General features: G+C 43.9%; 1 protein-coding gene and 1 non-coding gene across 4 annotated transcripts in view; one reads left to right on the top strand and one right to left on the bottom strand.

The window, feature by feature from the left end:
* Positions 1-22,685, top strand: part of PIP4K2A (phosphatidylinositol-5-phosphate 4-kinase type 2 alpha) — a 179,273-nt gene that overhangs the window by 56,815 nt on the left and 99,773 nt on the right. The gene's annotated exons all lie outside the window — the stretch shown is intronic.
* Positions 839-911, bottom strand: TRNAW-CCA (transfer RNA tryptophan (anticodon CCA)). Its single transcript has one exon. It is a non-coding gene; the product is annotated as a tRNA-Trp (tRNA).

Raw genomic sequence — 22,685 nt, 5'->3', positions numbered from 1 at the left:
AGTGGGTATTAACAGTGGCTCGAAGAATCTTTGCAAATGCAGAAGAAGTGGCTCTAGGTTGAGCTGGAGGTAGGGATTCTGGTTTTATATCCAGATGGCTACTGTCAAGGAAGTTTGAGAAATGTAGTTTTTAGCCCCCAGCCTTGGCAGTACAGGAAGGCACACAAGAAGGAGTGGAAATGGGGAACGAGTGCCGGCCAGGCTGTCCGATCCGTTGAGCTTGAACCTGAGTGGACTCCTGGGTGGCCCTAAACTTAAGGGTCCTGGTCTGCTCTCCTGGGGAGACAAACACTAAACACATGACACCAGTAGCGATAATGACAATCACGATGAGGCTGAAAAGGGCATGTACAAGATGTAACTTAATAATAAGTGGACTTCATCTGAACTGGAGGTGGGGGTGGGGTGCTAGGAAGGCTCTTAAGGAAGATGCCTTTAAGCCTTAAAGATGGAGGTGAGCTTGCCAGGTGAAGCAGGAAGTGGGGTGGGTAAGAGAGTTCCAGGCAGAGAAGCACGCGTGAGACCTGAGGCTCCCTGGAAGGAGGCGAGAAGGCCAGTTGGGGGAGTGACGGGTGACAGGGCTGCAGAGCTGGGCAGGGTTCTCTCAGGCAGGGCTTTGAGATCCCAAGAAGGATTGTTTCCTAAAAGCAATCGGAAGTCATCTTTTGAGTATAGAATGATAGGAGATGAGTGTTTTGTTTTTAAACAACCCCCGATTTTAAAAAAATATTTGTTTATTTATTTATTCATTTATTTGGCTGTACCGGGTCTTAGTTGTGGCACACGGGCTCTTTTAGTTGCAGCATACGGACTCTTAGTTGTGGCATGCGGGATCTAGTTCCCTGACCAGGGATTGAACCTGGGCCCCCTGCATTGGGAGCGTGGAGTCTTAACCACTGGACCACCAGGGAAGTCCCGCAGGTGAGTGTTTTTAAATGATGCCAGCAGAGACCAGTTTTGAGGCCGGTGTGGTAGACAGACCAGGTGGTGGCACTGGCTTGGATTATGGTGGTGGAGATGGAGAGATGCAGATATGGATGCATATTTAGGAAATGGACTCTCCAGGACTCAGGGAGTGATTGAGTGTCACAGGTCAGTGTGAAAGAAGTGTCAAGAGTAAAGTTTCCTGGGTTCTGGCATATGAGTGCTTTTGACCCATCTCCATGGAGCTGTCCGGAAAGCCACTGGACCAGAGGAAAGTGTGAGCTGGGGTTATAAACCGGAAGTCATCACACCCAGCAGCGGGAGAGGATGTCGCACGAGAGGGCCTGAGCCCGGCCAAGCCCGACACGTAGAAATGGGCCAGAGTGGAGCCAGCCAGTAAAAGGTCGAAAAAAAAAAAAAAATTCAAGCAAAATCAGTATATGTCCAAAAAAGAGGAAACACTTCATCAAGTTTGGTGGGGAATCTTTATTTTCTGGAATAGACCACTTCTAAAAACTGGAGAGATGAATTCAGTATGTCCAGTTCTGCTAGCAGCTAGACCACGCCTAGGAAAGTTCATTTAAAATAATGAATTTGGGGGCTTCCCTGGTGGCGCAGTGGTTGAGAGTCCGCCTGCTGATGCAGGGGACGCGGGTTCGTGCCCCGGTCCGGGAAGATCCCACGTGCCGCAGAGCGGCTGGGCCCGTGAGCCATGGCCGCTGAGCCTGCGCGTCCGGAGCCTGTGCTCCGCAACAGGAGAGGCCACAGCAGTGAGAGGCCCGCGTACCGCAAAAACAAACAAACAAAACTATAAAAAATAATGAATTGGGGACTTCCTTGGTGGTCCAGTGGTAATCTGCCTTCCAATGCAGGGCACGCGAGTTTTATCCCTAGTCAGGGAACTAAGATCCCACATGCTGCAGAGCAACTTAGCCTGCAAGCCACAACTGTTGAGCTTGCGCGCCTCGAGAGAGCCCGCGTGCCGCAACTGCAGAGAGAAAACCCGCATGCCACAACTAGAGAGAAGCCCGTGCGCTGCAACAAAGAGCCCACATGCTGCAACGAAGATCCCGCGTGCCGCAACTGAGACCTGACACAGCCAAATAACAATAATGATAAATAAATAAATATTTAAAAAATAAAATAATGAATTTATTTCTGTCATGTCAACTGTCACGGCATATCGTGAGTGATACCTAAATGTGAGACTATACCTTTGAGACCAGAAATCCCGATTATTAACAAAATCCAGCTCAAATTTGGCCTCACATTGTTAGAGCACTGTTAGATTGTGCCCTGATATTTCATGGTTCCATTTTACAGTTGAGAAAACTGAGGCTAAAAAAAGAGTGACCTGACAGCCGAACATTGACACCCCCTAATAAATTCCTCTGATGGATTATCAGATCAGCTGTCTGTCACCTGAGAAGTCCCCAAGGGATGAACAAGTACAGATAACAGAGAGACTGGAGGTGCTCTTGTTGGTTGCCTGCAGCCAGATAGGAGGGGAGGGTGGTGTGAATGACCTTAAGGGAAACGCAGAAAAGAAGTGGCTGGTGGTCGTTTGCTGAAGAAAAAAATCTACTTAAGCATTTCGTCCAGGGTCAGACCTCCCTCCTACACTGCACAAGGAGTCATGTTTTGTTCTTCCTATGGAGTTAATCTCCTGTTCCGTTGTGTAGCCACGGGCCCCCTGGCTAGACAAGGTACCAGACGCAACATGGCACTTGTGTCGAAAAGAAATGGCACTTTGGCATGTATTTTGGCTCAGAATATTTTCTCACATTCCACAGTGATTCCCATCACTCTGCCCTTTATATGTGGAACATGAATCATTTGATAGCCAAGTTAATATTTTCAAAATGTGAACCTAACAAAGAAACGTTTCTTGAATCGAAAAATTATAGTCGAAGGAGAAAGAAACTTCGAGACATCATAGATTCATCTGATAGTCAGTGGAATACTGGAAAATGTTAAATTATTCATAAGTTGCTTGCTAACTGGTGAATAAATGTATGACGGAACATTTAGAATTTGGCAAAGCCTTCTAGAGAATCCATTAAGCAAATGCATACATGCTCAATCTCACATTTGCAAGAATTTCTGGAGAAATTTTCTGAAAAATTGAATGACATATAAGCTAAACTCCAATTAGCACTATGAATGAAAATATCCCAAGTGCCTATGTTAGTGATTTTTTTAAATCGGCGCTTTCCGACTTGTAAAAATGAGATTTTTGAGATTACTTCTCGATGGTAAGGTATTGGTATCAAGAATGTGCTTATTGCCCCTAAGCAGATATCTTTGGGCTACATTCTCATAATCAGAAACATCTCTCTGCTTTCTTATTTCAGGAATGTGTTTTTCCAGCTTTTATTGGCCAAATTGATCTCTCATAGACATTGTGGTCTGGCAAAGACACTTCTTGCTAGTTAAGCTTGGAGTAGGTTTTAAATAGTTACATTTAATTATGTTTGTTGCCTTGAAGCAAGTGGAAAAACCACGCCTGTTTCAGACCACAAAGAGCAAGAAATTTTTGTAATGTTTGATTGTGGTTAATCAGTTTTCTGTTCTTCCTGGAGTTAAACTGCATTAAAAAAAAAAAAAAAAAAAAGTGTTCCAGGATCCCCTCCCTTAAAATCAGAGAGATTTATGAAATGACCGAGAAGAATCATTAATCAAATTAATGATTGTTTTTCAGTCTGAGGAAAAATCCTTAGAAGACAGAGAGTTCATTGTCTGGGATAAGTGGTTAAAGATCTTCAAAGATATTCATAAAAATTTGAATAAGAGGAATAATGAAAAGAAGCTGTTCCATGGAAGAAAATGCCTTGATATTACTTTTCCTCTTCTTCGATACAGTAATAACCTAAGGGCCATTTAATGTTGGCTAACAGAAGATTCACAGACCGACTGCGTTATGCAGATTTGCCCCTTCATTTAAATGAGTGCTAGTTGTTTTTGTTGTCCGAATATTTTCTATTCATAATATCACTGATTATTTGGTGCCTAATTTTTTTTTCTTCTTACTTTACTCAGTCTATTTTAAGATACAACCTTTGCAGAAAAAGAGAGAGAAAACTATATGTATAAACACTGAATGGTCTGTTAATATCCTGCAGAGGCTCAGTGACTGGCGGGAAGGTAAGTCAGGCTGGAACATCCCAGGATGGCTTTGAGGGGGAGAGAGAGCAAATTTGAACAGCCTTCAAGGATGGGTAGATGTAGGAAAGGATTCGGGAGGGTTTTTAGAATGATTTCCCCAGGAGTAAAAGATATGGTTGAGATGTTCTCCTTGATATTTTATTTTTATCTTCTAAATGCTTTTCTTGGAACATAATTCTTAATTCTTTTCTCACATTGTATTTGTTTTGTTGTTCTCAGCCCTCTGCTTCGAGGGCTAAGGCTGACTTCTGTTACTCACTGGAGATTTTATTGCATGAAATCCCAAAGGGTCACTTTGCGTATACTTGTTGTCCGTAGCATATTTTCATCGGGTCACTGTGGCTAAATTCGCCAGCTTCCTCAGTGGACCCGATGCGCAGAAGGTCTCCGCAGTCCCATCCTCCGTGACCTTTCAGGGGCGATTCCCTTGTTATTTGGAACACAGATGCGGCGGCTAGTTGTGGGAAGAAGCCTTCCCTGTCAGCCACTGCATCAGTCACTTTTCGTTTTTCCCATATAGTTGAAGGCACACTGAATACTTGTTATTTTTTTTTTCTGTTATTGTCTTTCACGTTGTGATGGGTGTCAGGTGGGGTTTGAGAGGGGACGCCTTAACCATCGAATCGTGCGAGTGCGTGTTTATCTCTAACTACAACCTCCTGATGCTCCTTTCATTTTCGTGTCTGTGTCCCTGCCTCTACCTACATCCCAAACCCTTTCACAAAATAATGGCACATCTGCTTTATGACAAAGCAGGAAAACACCACACACACTCACACTCACACACTCACTCACACACAGTATTTAGACACCGAATTATCTGGGAAGACTTAGAATGTGATCCTCTCTCGCTGCTGGTGCTACTGAATGACAGGCATGTGGGCACAAATATGCACTCTTAATAGGCTTCTTGGAGCTCAGGAGACAATGAGATTAATGGACAATGGGAGTTATGAGCCCTTGTATTTTTTGTGCGATTTTTTTTTCCTGCCACACCTCGAGGCTTGCAGAATCTTAGTTCCAGGGATTGAGCCTGTGCCCTCTGCAGTGAAAGCTCGGAGTCCTAACCGCTGGACCGCCAGGGAAGTCCCAAAGCCTTGTATTTTTTGTTGTTGTTGTTTTGTTTTTTTTTTGTTTTTTTGCGGTACGCGGGCCTCTCACTGCTGTGGCCTCTCCCGTTGCGGAGCGCAGGCTCCGGACGCGCAGGCGCAGCGGCCACGGCTCACGGGCCCAGCCGCTCCGCGGCACGTGGCATCTTCCCGGACCGGGGCTCGAACCCGAGTCCCCTGCATCGGCAGGCGGACTCTCAACCACTGCGCCACCAGGGAAGCCCCAAAGTTTTGTATTTATTCTGCCTTTGCCAGAGAGCCATAAAGCCTCTTTTAGAAAGTGGGTATCCATTCTGTTTAGAAAAAACTTTGTGGTGTACGTAAACAACATTGTTTATTTATTTTAAGGAGAGAAAACATCCATGGGGGTCGCCGAGTTGACAGACTAGTCAACTTTCATCCTGTTTGTTTTTTTCCTGCTGATTCTTTTCTGTAAGAAGACTGAGTCTTCTTACAGAAAAGAAGGCGGTAGGTAATTAAAGAAAAGACTATGTCAGCCAATTTATCTTGAGAATGATCTTGATCTGTTTTTGATGTGTGCGTCTAACACTTGGGGGTCGGTCCGAACTCTGCAGGTAGGGGTTATAAAGAGAGCAGCTTCCCGGAGATTCTTCCAGGGAGATCATGCTGGCTTCCGCCCCTGCTCGGGTTCAAAAGGGGAGGAAGACATGTCCCTCGTAAGTTAGAAGCTCAGTGTAGAGACTGTAGCTTTTACTCTCATAAACAGATGGCATTCCCAACAATTATTCCCCGCAGAAGTAAGGGTGGTCTTGATTTCCTGCCATCCAGACTCTTCTGCTTCCTGCCTCTCAGAGCCCAAGGCTGGTAGTAAGAAAAATGTGTGTACTTAAACCCACCCAGAAGCAAAAAGCAAGCAAAATACGAGTTCTCAGTTAACTTCTTTTGTGTGAGGTGAAAGAATAAAAATGCAGTATCAGGCTGTTTGAATTATTTTTTTAATAAAAAAATTATATTGAAGTGTAGTTGATTTACAATGTTGTGTTAATTTCTTCCGTGCAGCAAAGTGACTCAGTTTTATATATATGTTCTTTTTCATGTTCTTTTCCGTTATGGTTTGTCACAGGATATAGAATATAGTTCTCTGTGGTACACAGTAGGACCTTGTTGTTTATCAAATTATTATTATTTTTTTGTGTGTATGTGGTACGCGGGCCTCTCACTGTCGTGGCCTCTCCCGTTGCGGAGCACAGGCTCCGGACGCGCAGGCTCAGCGGCCATGTCTCACGGGCCCAGCCGCTCCGCGGCACGTGGGATCTTCCCGGTCCGGGGCACGAACCCGTGTCTCCTGCATCGGCAGGCGGACTCTCAACCACTGCACCACCAGGGAAACCCTATCAAATTATTTTTTAAAGTAAGAATAGAGTTGGAACTCCACGGAAATCTTAACCTTCCCTTCTCTTGGCTCTTTCTCCAGCTACATTTGGGGACAGGCCCTGTCTTCATTGAGAGACACATCATGACCCCAGAGGTGGGTCCCTCATGACCAGAGAGCCAGCGTGCAGAAAACAGAGAAGTTGTTTCTTTATAGTGCATATGGAAAGTTAGCTTTCAGATGTGGTTCTATTTGTTGATCTGCTGTGCGCTACCAGGGCTGTCAGTTTCCTAGGGGAGTTGATCATGAAATGAAAAGTGTTTTACCTGGGTTAATTATATTATTAAATATTATATCCGATTGTAGAGTAGAAAGAGTAGAAAGAGGGCTTTGTCTCTTGGATACTAGGGTGCTTTCTGGAGATCAAAGCCTGCAGCGTGGCAGGGACCAGGGCTACTGACCTGTCTGTTTCATCTTCCGCGTCGGCCTCCTCCAGGCCAAATTGTGGAGGATGCTGACAGCCTCCACTCTTTGTATCTCATCATTCAGCGGCAGGGAGAGGCCAGCGTGAAGGTCCCCAGTCCAGCCCGGGGAAGAAGATTCGTTGCACCCGTGTGGGGCTGGCGGGGAGTGGGGGAGTCTGACGACCAGGGAATAGGGTCCTAGTATATGTCAGTAGAGTCCTTACTCCTGTGTTAAACAGGTGGGTGTGGGGAGGGATGTGAGTGGTGAGCAGGGCATTCAAAAGAGATGTGTCTGAGTGTGCATTAGATGAGTACATATGAGGTCTCCGCAAGACAATAACAGTTCACTTTTTATGCCAGTGTCATCAGCTTAATGTGATCTCTGAGGATCCATTTTCGGAGACAGACTGTGTTTGTCGTTACACAGTGGCCTTGGTAAGCTCAGGACCATTTCAAAATGCCCTCGAGCCTCTTTCCTCATTTATAAAATGAGGGAGTTATATTAGGGGGTCTGCAGGGTACTGGGTACCCTCTGAATCTAAAACTGCTTTTCTGTCTGCAGCATCATTTGTTATAGAATATCATAAATTTACCATGAGATTTGATGATAAATTTTAAAAGTGCTGTTGCCCTACAAGCATATGTTGCACTTGTCTATTTGATAAGGTTTGATATGATAGAGGCATTACAATATTTTTTTCAAAATGTAATGTGAAACATATTATGTATTTTTTTTCCCCCCAGATCTTTCTCTTGCTTCTTGGAACTGTGTATTGCCTTTTCATTTGATAATTTTCCCCTAGATCTCACTGGGCTCCACCTCTTTGCTCCATGTTTATATAGAGTCTTAAATATCGTTCTCTTTCATCTAACTACAACTGCTTCTCCTTTATCTAAGCTGCACTTTACTTCTGCTTTGCAATAGGGAATACAAAACGGAGCCGTGTTTAAGCAACTTAGTGTCAATCACTGGAGTCTAGATTCCATTTTCCCACAGGCTGAGAAGAAGGTAAATAAATTGGATCGAGCAAGAAACCTGAATATTAGGATGTGCCCATAATTGTCTTTTTCAGCAGAACTCCATGAAGAGGGCAGGCAAGTCCCTGGGGCAGTGCTCAGGTCACTGGGAGGGCTGCCTTGTTACACAGCATCAGCATAATCCACTCCCGGGGTCCTTTGTGGGGCAGGGGGTCTCGGCCAGCCTGTCTGCCTGCCACAGCTGCCGTCCTGCCAGCAGATGCTGCTCCTTAAATGCTTTCCCGTAAGTTTTTGTTCCCATGAAAAAGACGTGTTGGCCAACAAGCTGACACATCTACGGATGAATCTCATTTCTCATTTCGCCCCGCCCCAGGTCTGGGATGCTCTTGTGTCTGTAGAAAGAGCACTTGGTTGTTGCCAAGGTTTCGTTTGGTTCTAAAATACCTGGTGCTGCTACCAAGGGAGATATTGAAGGCGTGAATTTCCCAGATGTAATACTGTCATCATTCTTCCATGATTTATGAGCCCCTATTATGTTAAGCCAAACAAACATTTTCTTTCAGTATTCTAGAACTAATGAAAAATCCAGTGAGCTTCATGTAAAGGATTGTGTTTTAATAAAAGTGGTAATTCAAAACACCTGTTTAACTTGTGGCTCTCGATTCTAATCAAAGCTCTGTTAATCCTTTGCTTGGGACATCTTGATTTTTCTTTTGCTTTTTCTTAAAAAAAAAAAAAAGACAACATACCCATTTGATTGAAATTTGATTCTTCTCAGTAAAACTGCCAGTTTTAATTAAGTTTGAAAATTGGAATACAGCTGTGAGTTGGATGAAATTCAGCATAGTAATTTCCTTCTCGTGTTCTGTGTGTTTTGCTTGGAGAGATTGTGGATTTGTGTAGATGAAGACATCGCATGATTAATTGTTCCCACTTCTGTGAATTAAATACAACTTTTTAGATTCATCGGTGTTCATAAAAGTCCTTTTATGCATATTGAAGTAAGAGATCATTAAAAAGATGCTCAGTTTTAAGCTATAGGTACTTCTTTTTATAGCTATAGCAAATAAGTGTTTTGATTGGGAAAATTAGAGGCATTTTGGGCTTGGAAAAATTGTGCTCTAATTTTAAAGAAATTTTAGATACGGTATTCGTCTGTGATGGTGCACGCTCTGTTTTTTTACCGATTTGCATTCTTGGGTGTGTTATCCACTTTTTTTCTTACTCATTTCCAAGTCTATTTGGACCTGATAAAAGTTGAGCATATACATACTTTTTAAAAAAAGCTCTTGATCATGACCCTTGAATGGTGAAAGTAAGAGAAATGTATTTATTTTGTCTCTCAATTAATTAAAATGTTAATTCTTTTTAAACCTCCTTTGATTTCTCTTAAGTATAAACAGGGGCGCCCAAGGAGGGCGTTTTTGGCAGGCTGAGCTGTGGTTTCTGTGAGCACTTTTTGGTTTGCTTACTTTCATGGTAAAAGTTGACAGTGATCTAAATGTGCTTCACGTATTTTTTCCTGGTCTCATTGGATTATCTGTTTCCTTTTACTTTATTTTTTTTTCTCTGAAATCTTCGATTTGCTGAGTGTCCTTTTACTGAGGATTCCCCCCACCCCGCCCTGCCAACTCTGATCACATGTTTGAGTAATTGTTTTTCCTATCAGTATAACCAGACGATTGATTGATTGATTGATTAAAGTATAGTTGATTTATAATGTGTTAGTTTCTGGTATACGGCAAAGTGATTCAGATATATATATATATATATATATATATATATATATATGTTATTACAAAACACTGAGTATAGTTCCCTGTGCTATCTAGTGGGTCACTGTTGTTTATCTTTTTTTTTTTTTTTTTTTTTGCGGTACGTGGGCCTCTCACTGGCCTCTCACTGCTGTGGCCTCTCCCGTTGCAGAGCACAGGCTCCGGACGCGCAGGCTCAGCGGCCACGGCTCACGGGCCCAGCCGCTCGGCGGCACGTGGGATCCTCGCGGACCGGGGCACGAGCCCGGGTCCTTTGCATCGGCAGGCGGACTCTCAACCGCTGCGCCACCAGGGAAGCCCTGTTTATCTTATGTATAGTCGTGTGTATCTGTTAATCCCATGCTCCCACTTTATCCCCTGCACACTCACACCTTTCCCCTTTGGTAACTGTAAGTTTGTCTTCTCTGTCTGTTAATCAGACTAATTTGAGTTTGCTGCCTCTGGTTGGAGGTATGGGCTAGTGCATCTGGCTCTGGCCTCGAGAATATACCTGCCAGCTTAACTACCTTGTTAGTCACAGCACACCCTCAGGGTGCTGTTAACAAAAATACTTTTATTTATTTTCAAACAGATGCCAGAGTTCAGTGAAGATTAAAAAATGTGGATAGTTACAAGAAAGATTTTTACTTGGCTATACCACTGCTAATCTTTTAGAGAAAAACTGTAATAAATATTCCAAGACACTGTGATTTTTAGACCATCTCCTCTTTGAACTTCAGGGCCCCACAGAATTCTTCTAAAACAGAAACTAAACAAGTGTGTCAGAATTTCTTGTGATTGAACGTAGAATAATAGTAGAAAAGTGTTTTTCTTTTTCCTTCCCTTTAAAAAAATTCCTGTTCATTTAGGGAAATGGTAGTAGACAATTTCTATTTTAAATGTTCATTTTGAAAAATGTTTAGATGAGATCAAGAGAAAGTAGGAAAAAAAGAAGAGGGAAGGAGGGACAGGAGTTGTGGCGGACTCCTCTGCCCTTCCTTTTGGTTTCACACTTAAATATGGGATACTTTCAAGACATCCTTTAAGGATAATTGAAGGCAGGAAGTCAGGAAAATTGTTTCTGTGGGCAGGGGAGGAGAGAAGTTACTGAGACAGGTTATAAGTTTAGGTCAAATCAACCAAAGAACAAGGCCACACATATATAGAAACTTAACAGGGAGCTATAAAGAGATTATTCAAAGAAAAGGCACAGTGTGGTAGAGACAATGGAGTTCGTTTAATATGGTGTGCTTTTAATATCTCTACACCTAATTTTATATCATATAGTGTTTTTGTAAACATTGCTTAATCTACCTCATCAGGAAGGTGGATTTTTTATTTATTTATTTATATTTGGCTGTGTCGGGTCCTCGTTTCTGCGCGCGGGCTCCCTCTAGTTGTGGCGAGCCGGGGCCACTCTTCATCGCCGTGCGCGGGCCTCTCACTGTCGCGGCCTCTCTTGTTGAGGAGCACGGGCTCCAGACGCGCAGGCTCAGTAGTTGTGGCTCACGGGCTCTAGAGCACAGGCTCCGTAATTGTGGTTCACGGGCTTAGCTGCTCCGCGGCACGTGGGATCTTCCCGGACCAGGGCTTGAACCCGTGTCCCCTGCATTGGGAGGCGGATTCTCAGCCACTGCTCCATGAAGGAAGTCCCAATCCTTTTTACTTGAATTATATTAACTTATTCTTAGCAAGTACAGTCAACCAGGAAGATGAAAACTGCCTCGAAATGCAGGTTATTACCCAAAATGCAACCCTCCTGGAGCCCTGATGGAGATCATTAGTGCAAATTCCACTGTAGGTTTACAGGGAACCCAGGGGACCGTTCAGGAAGAGGGGCGAGGAGAGAATAAGGCAGCCAAGTTGCGGAGCACTGGGTCACCAAAGGGCAGATTTTCCAGAGACAATGTTTGTTTGTAGAGCCATCACAGAACAGCCTTTGTGCTTATTTTCAAATTATCCATTCGAATCATCCTGTGAATCCTGTGAGTCAGAAATGCCTGTTTCAAAGTGTATTGTGAAACCCTTTCAGTAAGCAAGTACTGTACATCCTGGGACTCGGTGTGCGTCCAGGCTGATGGTTGCAGCGGCGTGGCTTTCAGTTGCCCTGGTGCTGGTGGCAGCCGGAGTTCTGGGCTTGTCTCGGCCCCGTGGTTACTGCCACCCTGTCGCCTGCACACTTCGTGCTCCTTGCCTTGATCCGCGTTACTTCGTTCAGCACCACCTGGGTGATTCCATCCAACCACTGAGCCTGACTTGACCAAGAGGAAAAAACCATGCACCCCGTGTGCACTAGGGCATGAAGAAGGCTGGCTCTCTTGAGGACAGTGAGTCTATGAATAGAGTCCTTACACACTAAATTATGCCTAGAGTCTGGTTATGACCGGGCAGGTTTGTACAGCCCAGAGCACATCGGGCTGAGGGGTAGCAGCTCTGGATTCTGGTTTTGACGCCAGAAATAATTAGTTTGTGGTGCTTTAGAAATGAGTCCCTTCTTTGGTTTTAATTTCCTTGTCTTTTGGTCATCTCTAGGACCTTTCTGTTCTTAAATTCTGAAATCCATATTTGTAGATTATTATGGATGGAAACAAGAGGTGAGAATGTAACAGTTTAAAAAGAGCCATCTGGGAATTCCCTGGCTGTCCCGTGGTTAGGACTCGGTGCTCTCACTGCGGGGCTTGGGTTCGATCCCTGGTCAGGGAACTAAGATCCTGCAAGCCACGAGGCGCGGCCAGAAAATAAATAAAAATTAAAGAAATAAAAAGAGCCATCTGCTAAAGGTGTTCAGTGCCAGAGGGACAAACCCCAGGCTCACGTCATGGGGCCATTGTCAATCTTCTGTGGAGAGAGAGAGAGAGTTAACCTTTCATACCGAACCTCGGACTTCTTCCACATTTGCTCTTCCTTGTCTCCCCAAGTATAGGTGCTTTGTCCCCGTCTTTAAAATGTTCTGCAACAGTTAGTTATTGCTGTACAATAAATCACCCCAAAACTCAGTGGCTTAGAAACAACAGCTCTTTATCTGGTAATGATCCTGCAGTTTGGGCCAGCCTTTGCCGGGCCGTGCTTCTGGTCTCACGCGGCTGCCGTTACCTGGGGAACCCACCAAGCCCCTGATGGCCCCTCTCAAGTGGCTCGCGGTCAGCTGAGGCTGTCACAGCAGCGGCAGCCCAGAAGGACAAGCCCAGGGCACAGAAACTTGTCAGGCTTGTGCTTATGGTCTTGTCTCCTCCGCTGCTGTCCCTCCGGCCAAAACGAGCCTCGTGCAAGGCCAAGGCCAGGGTCAGTGAGGCAGATGCTGCGTGAGGGTGTGAATGTGGGAGAAGGGGTCCACTGGGGGCCGCTAATGTGCAGACTACCACATATTTATCCCCTGAACTTATAGCTTAGAAGTCTGTACTTCAGATTTGAAGTACGCATTTGTATTCCTTGTCCTAGATAGTGAACTTTCAGAAGGTAGCAGTGTAGGTTTTGCTTAACAGTATCTACGCCCTGTAGTGAAGTGGGGAGGGGGCGTATGAATGATTTGTGATGACAGGGGTAGATGTCTGTATCGCGGAGTGTGGCCAGGAGGGAACATTCCCTGCTGCTTTCTGGTTCCTCCCTGTCTAAGTACTCCTTTTCTGGCTCCTGTGCTGAGTCCTCTTCCTGAAGATTCTGGCCATTTTCTTCTTTCATTCTGAATGAGCCCCTTTGCAGTGTTACCAATTTCTACACCGGCGGTTCTTCTGAAAGCTTTAATTACTCTCTCTTTGCAGCTTATTTCTAAATATTTTTGGCCTCAGAACCACATTTGTAGCTGCGTGTTAAGACTTCTCCACATGAATAATCTGCGCACACCCAAAATAATACATCTTCTATGCGCCCTAAGTCTACTTCTCTTTCTGTATTTCCTATTTTCGGTAATGGCTTCACTGTTCTAGTCTCAAAGGCTCCAAAAGCTCTTAAGCGTTCTGAGCCCCTCCCTTCCCCCCTCCCCTCCTGGGTCCCTGCTGCCACATCCTGTGCCCCAGCTCATTGCCTCAGGCCGCACTGTGGCCTCCAGGCTTCATCCTTGCTCCAAATTCCAGCCCACATAGTAAGGAGCTAAATCCTTACTAGATGGCGCTTGTCCCGTAACCCTCTGGCTCAGGACCTTCTGTAACTCCTCACCGCCCACAGAACCGAAACCAGCCCTCTCCACCTGGCACGCAGAGTCCTGTCAGATGGGCCCTTGAAGTCCTCCATGTCCCTGGCCATCCAGTGGTTAAGACTCCGCGCTTCCACTGCCGGTGGCGGGGCGTGGGGGGGGGGCGGGGGGCGGGACACGCAGGTTAGATCCCTGATCGGGGAACCAAGATCCCGCCTGCCGCGTGGCGCAGACAAAACAAAACAAAAAAGCTCCACGTCGTTTCCCAAGTTAGTGCTGCGCGTTCTCTTCTTATCCAAACCCAGGTCCTTTCCCTCCTCCAAGGTCCAGCTCCAGCATCTCCTCAGACAAACGCCGTGGATAACAGTCTCTTCCTACTTGATGCTGGTAGCACCTTTTTTTTTTTTTTTTAAATTAATAGACTTTATATTTTAGAGGTATTTCAGATTCAGAACAAAATTGAGGGAAAAGTTGCAGAGTTCTCCCTCCGCCGCCCCCAGGCGCACCAATACCATCACCATCCTGCACATCCAGGCAGTACCTCCCGTTCCAGTCCATGAACCAACACTGACACCTCATGACCAAGCTGAGTCCATAGTCTACATTGGGGTTCACTCTGTGTTGTACATTTTATGGGCTTTGACAAACGTATAATGACATGTATCCAGCATTATAGTATTATCCAGAGTATTTTCACTGCCCCCCCAAACCCCCTGTGCTCCACTTATTTTTCCCTCTCTCCCCCCCAAAGCTGCTGGTACTTTTCACTCAACTTACGTATGTCTGTTTCTGTCACTTGGTTTTGAACCCCCTCGTCTTAGTCTCCCTTCACTACATAGATCTCTAAAAAATATGGATATGTAGCTTACATCTTTAAAAATCTCACTTACGGAGCAGTAAATGTCTCCTATGGAAGGTCTGGATTTTACACAAATTGCTATTTTTGCGGGGAGGACACAGCACCAAGTTTACGAGGCTGCCTTTGGAAGAGAACAATGAACCTTGACGGGGAGACGTTCTTCAGCTTAGTGCAGGTCCACAAGTATTTGGCGAAATTAGAGATAATCTTTGCTTCATGTAACAGCTGTGCTCCTTCCTCAGTGGTTTCTCCATCAATTAAAAAATCTATGCTTCCGGGCTTCCCTGGTGGCGCGGCGGTTGAGAGTCCGCCTGCCGATGCAGCGGACGCGGGTTCGTGCCCCGGTCCGGGAGGATCCCACGTGCCGCGGAGCGGCTGGGCCCGTGAGCCATGGCCGCTGCGCCTGCGCGTCCGGAGCCTGTGCTCCGCAACGGGAGAGGCCGCAGCAGTGAGAGGCCCGCGTACCGCAGAAAAAAAGAAAAAAAAGAAATCTGTGCTTCCTAAAAACTTTGCACTCTGGTGAACTGAGAGACAGAGACAGAGTTGGGCCGCGTGGAAAAGAACACTTCAGTGAATCCTTCTTCAGAGCCACCTCCTTTTCTAATGTGGAATAACCACCTCTTAATTAGCTTTCTAAATTCAGACTTTTTCAAGATGGTGTTTCATTATAATTAAGAAGTGAGTCAATGCCAAACAGGTGAGCAGGGAAGTATGCAGAGCATGATACTGCAGCAAAGAGCTCAACAAAAGCAGATACAGAGGTTCTCAAGTTGTGTGAACAGCATTGTCAGCAAGTGTCTAAATGTTCTGCAGATCTGCAACCACTAAGGAAATGAAGGTTCACAGTAAACAAGAGATATTATAGGAAAGGAAGGGGAGACACCAGAGAAAGACATCCTCGCAGTTTCTCAGAACAAAAGGTGTGATACACCGTTGTCTTAGGTTTGCTAATGGTCACGGAGGAAACAGGCAACGTAACTTCTGGAACACAATCCTGTTTTGGTGAAGCCTCCTTCCCCCATCCTCTTTGGACCGAGTTCTTTGGTCCGAGCTGTAATTTGTGGCCAGGAATTTTCCAGGAGCTCGGGGTTGCCCTGGACTCTCAGCTGCAGCACCTCTGCTCTGTGGAACGTCAGCTGTAGCTTCTCACTTTAGTGGCAGGCTCGTCAGGTCTCTAGGCCAAATAAGCCTTTCTCTTTTTCCCAGTTTTATTGAGATATGATTGACATACAGCACTGTGTAAGTTCAAGGTGTACCGTGTAATGATTTGACTTCCATACGTCATGAAGTGGTCGTCACAGTAAGTTTAGTGAACATCCATCCTCTCATGGAGATACAACATTAAAGAAATAGAAACAAATATATTTTTCCTTGTGATGAGAACTCTTAGGATTTCGTCCCTTAACAGCTTTCATATATAACAAACACACAGCAGCATTAATTATATTTATCTTGTTGTACATGGCATCCCGAGTAGTTATTTATGTAAATAATCTGTAACCACAATTCGTTTCAAATGAAAGTCAGCAAAGGTTTACTGAGGGTCTTCTCTGGCGCAGCAGCCCCGGGGATGCTGATGACAGTGACAGCCAGCCTCGCTGACCAAGCGCCAGGCGGTGTCGTAGGCTCGGAGGGGTCCTCCCAGCCACCCCAAGCACGTGGGCTTGTGCTCCGAACACTGCGTCTGAGATGCCGCGAAAAGGTACACTACCTTTGTCTACGTGTGGAACTTTCACTTCCTATGGCCAGTTGTCCCCAGGCTGGGGCGAGAATTTGAGAAAACAAAACTACCCTAAAATGCTTATTAGTATCTGTTGTCTCACCTCTTCGGTTGTCACTTGTATGAAGTGTTTTTAGAGCATAAAGTTATGAACGGTGTTTGGGTGTGGCATCACGGAATGACAGCCCAGTTGCGAAGGAATCGGCGCCGTCCGGGAGGGGGAAATCTCCCCCTCTCCCCCTCTGCCCCTGCTGAGTTCACGTGGCTGGACTAAGAATCAGATCCACACAAGACGGATTCACCAGAGAAACAGAAACACATTTTAATTCGTGCGCTCGGAGGTCTCACCGAAACGGGACCTACAGAGTGGCCAACGCAGGCAGCTTTTACATGTTTTAGACAAAGAAACCAATTTGCAAGGAATCGATGGGACAAAGAAACTTAGGTTTGGAGTACCCGATTAGTGAAGAATTTGAACAGTTCGGGCTTGGGGTCGTCAGTGAAAGGAGTAACCAGGTTCGTATATAGGCTTCTGGCCGCAACTCGCTATCTTTGGTGGTCAGGGTGTCCTTCCACCTCCACAGGCAGGGAGGGCATCTTTCATGGGAATTTATTTCTTGCTTTCAGGGAGACAGAAAGGAGGGTCAGTGTCCCTCTTGGGGTGGCAGTTTCTTAAGTCACTTTAATTCAAAATAGTCGCTATGCCATTGAGGCCCATCTGGGGGTGGCCTGCCCTGGGCCCCAAGGGCACCCCTTCCCTCTTGGGCCTCTTGCCCCATGTCCCTCTCCCCCGCCCCCCACCCCACCCCCCCTTTCTCCCTGCATCCTCTCCTCCTGGGAGGGGCGCCCAGAAGCCGCAGCCTACACTGAATGATGAGGGTTACATTGTTTTTTCCCTCTCTTTACCAGCAGGCCAGGCAGAGCTGGGCTTTTTTTCCTGAGGAATTTTTGCTGTGGGTGACTGGGTAACCTAAAAAGGGCAGAAAACTGTGTAAACTTGAAGCGGACAAGTGTACTTTACATAGAGCGTTTGGTTTGTTTTGTTTTAATTAGTTGCCATCTGCCCCTTAAGCACTTTTCCTCTGGTTACTTTAAGTAGTTGAACAGGCCGTTTTTTGGTTTGTTTCTTATTAAAATGTGTGTCCTTTTTATTTATTTATGTGTATATAAGACAAGCGGCAGTTGAGTGCCGGTGGCTGAGAGCCGAGGTTCTGGAGTTGCTCTGACCGGCTGAACAGAATCAGGCCACACTGTGTAGAGGTCACTGTGACCTTGAGCGGGTCACTGAACTGCTCTCAGCCTCCTTATCTGTTTAGGGCCGGGGAGTCTAACAGTCCTGTTCATTTCACAGGGTGGTTAAAATGATTACCTAAGAAAGACTGTAAAGCAATTTGCAGATACCTGACACGTAGTAAGCCCTAAATAAATGTTAGCCCTGAACATGTGTTGTTGTTAATTTTTAGAAACGATGAATGCCGAGGATGAAAAGGTGCTGCATAGATAGAAAACCAAAAAATAAAAATAAAATTAAAATAAAACAAAAAATAAATCCCAACTGCTTTCCAAAAGTAAGGCTTTTTTTTTTTCCCCCCTCTTGACTGGGAATTATTCATAAAACTTGATAATGAACGGAGTCAAGAATATATCATTTCTATTCCCCTTGACTTTTTTTCCCATAATTTTAATTTGTAAAAAAATAAGCATTAAGGATCCATTCATTGATTCATTCATTCAACACTGAGCCAGGCACTGAGCCTGGTGCCTGGGCTGTAGATACATGTCTTACCCCTGAGGGACATGCTTCTTGCTCATGGAAGAGAACAGATGGTACTCTTATCCCAGTGGGGCATGAGAGAAACATTCCACTAAATACTAAATAAAATGCATATGTGGCATAAGAGCTGCAAATTGAGGTAAGACCAAGTTAACTTCAGTGAACAGGGTGCAGATGATTGAGGAGAGAAACGATGGATGTTCTATACTAAAAACACAATTTTAATTTTTTTTAACTTTTTATCTTAAAATAATTTCAGACATATAAAAACGTTGCAAAAAATAGTACAATGAATTCCCATATACCCTTCATCCAGATGTCACCATCGTACGTAGCCAAGAATACATTAATGAAATCAGAACATTAACACTGATATGATGTTATTATGAAATTAATAGATCTTATTCACGTTTCCCCAGTCGTCCCGTTTTGGTTTCCTTTCTGGCCCAGGATCACATGTTGCATTTGCTTGTCGTACCTCCGTAGCCTCCTTCCTTCCGGACCCGTTTCTCCATCTTTTTGTGTCTCTCTGGATCTTTATGCTTTTGATGAAAAACACTATAACCAGTTTTTTTTAATAGAATGGCACTCGGTCAGGGTTTGCTTCCTAATGATTGGATTCAGATGATGTGTTTTTCGTCAGAATACCAGATTATCGATACTGTGTCCATCTCAGTGCATCACACCAGAAGACATGCGATGTTGATTTATCTCAGTACTGGTGATGTTAACTTTGATCTCTTGATAATGGTGGTATCAGCTTCCTCCACTGTACAGTTACCTATTTTTCCCTTTGTTCTTAATAAGCATTTTGTGGGGAGATACTTGGAGACTATGTAAATATCCCGTTTCTCACCATACTTTTGCTCATTAATTTTAGCATCTATTGATGATTCTTGCCTGAAACAGTTAATACTGTAGTATTTGCCAATTGGTGATTTTTTTTTTAATTGCCGTCATTCCTTCTGCATTGATTAGTTGGAATCGTATTGTAAGGAATCACTTCCTCTTCTCCTCTGTCTGTCTATTACCTTAGCATGAACTCATAGATTCTTATTCTTTGGGTTACAATCTATTATTACCGTTATTTACAAAAAGCTTATTAAAAAATGCATTTGGGAGAGGGATTATCAATACCAAGTTCAAGTGCACATCGTTTGGTGTGGGGAGTGTACCGTGGTCTTATCTGGGCAGCATACACGACTTGGCTCCTGACATGTGAGAAGTTGGCATCTTAGTTCCTGCTAACCTTCTTTCCATTCACTAGTGTTTACTCCTGTAAAAAGAGTGAGAGAGTTGATGTGTCAAACTTGGCCCGAGTCTTTGGCTAATTGGGACGGAGGAGAGAGGGCGGTGAGAGGACTCAGAACTCAGCTCTGTCGCAGTAACTGGCAGGTGATGAGTCAGATCTCAGATGTGCACACGCGTCTGAGCTTTAGCGGGTGTTGTGGTTCCTGAAAGTAAGACTTGTAGAACATGAGTTTTCTGTTAGTCGTGTCTTTTGGTCTCTTCTCTGGCTCTTTCTAAAATTTTGCTGACAATCACACAGTTGCCAGTGTCTGAGAGCAGAACGCCATGGTCACTGGTGTAAAGTGAATAAATGCAGCAGTTCTAGAAGCTGCTGACTTGTTGGACTCACATTTACAAGGTAAAGCAGAACTCCGTTCCGTGTGTTATAAAGATCATCTCTATCTAGTTAGATGTTTAACAGTCATTTTGTAATTCTGTATTTTAATATCTAATTAGAAACGTGTAACATATTCTGAATAGCTGCAAAGTAGGGCATTTGAAACAATCTTTGTAACATCACAGTATATCATACACACTGTCAGGACTCTCAGTTTCAGTGTTCTGTGTCATAGGGTTAGAGGAAAGAGTATAAGCTGCATAATTAAACTGTTATTGCAATCATCCATGTACTATAAGTCATTGTTAAAATTGGCAGTTGGGTGGAGGAATGGTATTGTATCATTAACAGCTTCCTATCAAACAAGAAGGCAGTCTGTCCTGTATACTCTATTCATGCTGTGGCCTCTGGTTGGAAACCTACCCTAGTGGGCAAGCGGTTAGTCAGGAGGAACCTGCTTATCAAGTACAGAGCATCACGTACACGATCCAGTCAACTAAAAGGTCAGACTTTTGGGGAGAACATCGGTCTTAGTCCATTTGGGCTTCTGTATCAAAATGCCGCAGACTGGGTGGCTTATAAACAGCAAAAATTTATTTCTCACGTTCTGGAGGCTGGAAGTCCAAGATCAAGGCCACAGGCGTGGTCACATTTGGGTGAGAGCCCTCTTCCTAGTTCATAGCTGGCGTCTTTTCTCTGTGTCCTCACTTGGCAGAGGGCTGTGGCTATCTCTATGGGGTCTCTTATAAGGGCACCAATCCCACTCATGAGGGCTCCACCCTTATGACTTATGCACCTCCCAAAGGCCTCACCTCTACTACCAGCATATTTAGGGGTTAAGATTTCAACATATGAATTTTGAGGGAGCACAGATACTCAGACTGTAGCAATACCTAATACCTCTTTCTGTTTTCCATCATTTAGTGAAGGTAAAATATCTTTTTTTCTTAATCCCATTTTGAAAGAAATCTTTCAGAAAGGAAGGTTTTCCCCCCTCTTTAGAATTGAGCATATTTATTGCCATCAATGATTACAGGCTCTGTCTGTCATCTTTGTTGTGAAGTAATACTTTACATAGGAAGTATATATCCCTCTAGAGTGTTAAAAAAATAAAAAAGATAGGAGAAAACGGTGAGATTGGGTTAACAAATCAACAAATTAGGAAAATGACATTTTCTAAAGCTTTGGTGAGGTTAGGCCTATCTTCTCAGTGAAAACGGTAAAACCACCTCAAATATTACATTTGGCTTTGTTATTATTTGTATTTTAAATTTATCTACAGTGTTGTTTACTTATTATCTAAAAGTCACTCTTGCTTTTTGAAATATAACATAGAATTTTTTTTAATGGACAGCCTTTTTTTATAGTTAACTCGGTTGATATTTTGCTTTCCTTGAAATAAAAATGGTCATCTCCCTCTAGATTACTGTGTCATTTGGGATATTACTGTCCTTGTCTTCGAGTAATCCAGGGTCTCTCGAGCTCTTTATGAATCCACATTTTTAAAGAACTCAAGTAGGTAACATTTAACCAGATGTTAAGTATTAAGTAAAGCATGCTTATAATAGCTGGTTTCTTTTTCTTTTTTCTTTTTCAGGCTTTCAATAGTGTTTATTTAGAGATGGTGAGATTAAAGGTACTTGTGTATTAAAACACAATACATTCTTAACCTTTATTGAACTAAGTTTGATTAATGCTCTATTCTGTTTGATTTGCTGTCAACAAATTATGTGGGAGTGGGAGAGGAACTTGTGTTTTGTTTTGTTTTGTTAGTGTGAGGAATTATTGTTTCCTTAGTGTAAAGTAACACTTTAAAGTACTTAGGGCAGTGGTTCCCCAACGTTTTTTTGCACCAGGGACCGGTTTTGTGGAAGACGATTTTTCCACAGGCCGGTGGTGGTGGCGGGGGATGGTTTCAGGATGATTCAAGCACATTACATTTATTGTGTACTTTATTTCTATTATTATCACATTGTAATATATAATGAAATAATTACACAACTCACCATAACGCTGACAGGAGGCGGAGCTCAGGCGGGAATGCGAGCGATGGGTCGCAGCTGTAAATACAGATGCAGCTTCGCTCGCCCGCCGCTCACCTCCTGCTGTGCCGCCTGGTTCCTAACAGGCCATGGACCAGTACCTGGGAGTTGAGGACCCCTGACTTAGGGTACCGTTGTTTTCTGTGACTTCTGGGCCTTTGGATGATGTCAGAGGTTCATGGAGTATAACGATGACTTAAATAAGAGATAGGAACATTCTTTGTAAATTTGAAATGCTATGCCGGTGTACAAAAACAAACGTTATCTTCCTCAAGAATTGCTCAGCTGGTAGAATTAGATTGGGTTGGAGAATATTTAATTTACTTTATTTTATGCCAGTAAAACGATCTTTCCATAAGTCATCTTGCATTCTATCAGCCCAAACTTTGATAACTTGGTAAATAGGAATTAGTAATTGGCATTGTAGGTTTTGGTTTTCTGAGGGATTGATACAAATAGCAGGATTTGTCTTTGCTAGATAAAATAGTAAAGTCCCTTTTAAGTTTATAAGTGAAAGATTTAGCTTAAAATTTGTTCAGCAACTATTTCTTGGAGTTGGTCCCTGGGGTGTACAAAGGTGAATAAAATCTAGTTTCCACCCTTAACGTGCTTATAATCTATTAGGGTAAAAAAGATGACTATAGGCCAACTTTTCTTAATATGAGAAATTTTGCTTTATTCTGCTGTTACAGCAAATGCCTATAGTCGCATAGTCTCCTTAGTTTGTCCTTAGATAAGAGGTCATTGGGGCCCTTGAATAATTGCTATCACTGAATATCACGGGGATTCTTAAATTCAACAGTAAAA

Source organism: Kogia breviceps, chromosome 3, assembly GCF_026419965.1.
Source record: "Kogia breviceps isolate mKogBre1 chromosome 3, mKogBre1 haplotype 1, whole genome shotgun sequence".
Classification (NCBI taxonomy): domain Eukaryota; kingdom Metazoa; phylum Chordata; class Mammalia; order Artiodactyla; family Physeteridae; genus Kogia; species Kogia breviceps.
The sequence above is the reverse complement of the archived record's forward strand: the minus strand, read 5'-3'. Positions and strand labels throughout refer to the sequence as shown.